Consider the following 2326-nt stretch of genomic DNA (forward strand, 5'->3'; position numbering starts at 1 on the left):
CTAAAAGTAGTTTTTATACTAAACCAGTAACCTGGGTTTACAGAAAATGAGTAACTAAGTGCAGATAGTACAGAAATCCACTTCCGGGGTCCACTTGGTGAGTGTTTGGGCTGAGCTTTGAAGCTTTCACGTGCATAGGCCATTCTTGGAGTTAAACGCCAGCTTTGGTGCCAGTTTGGGCATTTAACTCCAATTTTGGTGCCAGTTCTGGCGTTTTATGCCAGAAAAGGGTTTCTGGCTGGCGTTTAACGCCAATTTGGGCCATCAAATCTCGGAAAAAGCATGGACTATTATACATTGCTGGAAAGCCCAGCATGTCTACTTTCCAACGCAATTGAGAGCGTGCCAATTAAGCTTATGTAGGAGGGTCAAAATCCAACAGCATCTGCAGTCCTTTCTCAGCCTCTGAACCAGACTTTTGCTCAGGTCCCTCAATTTCAGCCAGAAAATACTTGAAATTACAGAAAAATACACAAACCTATAGTGAAGTCTAGAAATGTGATTTTTGAATAAAAATTAGTAAAAACATATCAAAAAGTGAATAAAACATGCTAAAAACTATATGAAAACATTACCAAAAAGCGTATAAAATATCCGCTCATCAGGGATACATAAGGCATCTTATATCGAAAAAAAAAGAAAAGAAAATGATACTAGAAAAGAATGAAATGTGATCATGCACTAGAACAAGAAAATGGATAATAAAATAAAGGACAAAGAAAACAGAAAAATAAACAAATGGAGAATGAAATTAGACTTTCTTAGTGATGGCAGCCACTGCTCCCTCTGGGAAATCCTCTGGAGCGTTTAAACTCCTTAATATTGCACCCCTATCTCAGTTGCTCCTCCCTCATGCTCCTCTGATCTTCCATCATCTGATGGAGGATGGCAGACTGGTCTTGATGTTATATCCTCAGCTAATCCACAGATGAAGTCAGCTCTCCTAGAGATGTAGTCAATTTATCCCAATAGTCACGGAGAGGGAAGCACATCCCTTGAGGTATCTCCGGGATCTCCTTTGGAGGTGGCAGAATGGGCTCTTGCTGTGGTTTCTGTGCAAGCTCCCTGACATGCTCCATAACCCTTTTTGTGATAGGCCTATTTGTATCAATTGAGGGAATGTCAACCGTGCTTGGATGTAGGCCTTTTCAGCTATTTTGTAAATTTCTTGAGGTATTTTCTCATGTACCTCCACCTCATTCCCGAGCATGATGCAGTGGATCATCATTGCCCTGTCAATTGTAACCTCAGAGCGGTTACTTGTAGGGATGATTGAGCATTTGATATGCTCCAACCATCCTCTAGCCACAGGTTTGAGGTCAAGCCTACCTAGTTGGTAAGGATTGCCTTGTGCGTCCCTCCTCCATTGAGCTCCAGCCAACAGATATCAGCAAGAACTTGCTCCAGTCTTTGGTCAGAATTGACCCTTCGAGGGTAAGAGTGCGGGTCACCTTGTGACTAAGGGAATTCCAATGCCAATCTTACACTTTCAGGGCTAAAATATATGATTTACCCTCTGACCATGGTGCGCCAGTTTTTGGGATCTAGGTTCACACTAGTGTCATACTTTTTGGTGACCCAAGTATTGGCGTAGAATTCTTACACCATTAATGCTCCAACTGCAGAAATAAGATTGGCCAAAATTTTCCAATCTCTTCTCCAGACTTGGTGTAGGATCTCCAGATACTTATCTTCCTTGAGCCTAAAGGGGACCTCGGATATCACTCTTTTTTATCTCACCACATCATAGAAGTGGTGTTGATGGGTTTTGGTGAGGAATCTTGAGTTTTCCCATGATTTTGAGGTGAAAGCGGAGGCTTTTCTTTTTTTCTTCCTTGAGGATTCTTCCATTTTTGGTGTCATAGAGAATAAGAATAAAAAGGAAAAAGCAAAGATTTTTAACACCAAACTTAAGTAAAAGGAAAGAAAAACAAGAGTAGAAAGAAGAATAAGATGTGAGGAGAGGGGTGAGAGGCTGCGGCCTTGGGGTAAGAAGAAGAAAGAAGGGAAGTGTATGAAGAATAAAGAGGAAGAGGGGTAGAATATTGTGAAGGTGTGGTGAATGGGGTAGAAATGAGGGGTATTTATAGGAGTGAGGAGGGTAAGGGTTCAGTCATATAGAGAGGGAAAAGTGGGGGGAATTTGATTTTGATGTGGGTGATAGGATTGATAAGTGGTATTGGGAAGAGGAAAAGTGGGGTGCGGGAATCAAGGAAAATGATGGAGATGCGATGCATGAATGTGGATAGAATATTGGGTGTAAGAGGAGAGAGAAGGGAATGAGTGAATGAAAAGGTGGGGTAGCTGGGGGTTGGGTGGGACCCGC

The sequence above is a fragment of the Arachis duranensis genome, chromosome 6 (genome assembly GCF_000817695.3).
Source record: "Arachis duranensis cultivar V14167 chromosome 6, aradu.V14167.gnm2.J7QH, whole genome shotgun sequence".
Taxonomy (NCBI): Eukaryota; Viridiplantae; Streptophyta; class Magnoliopsida; order Fabales; family Fabaceae; genus Arachis; species Arachis duranensis.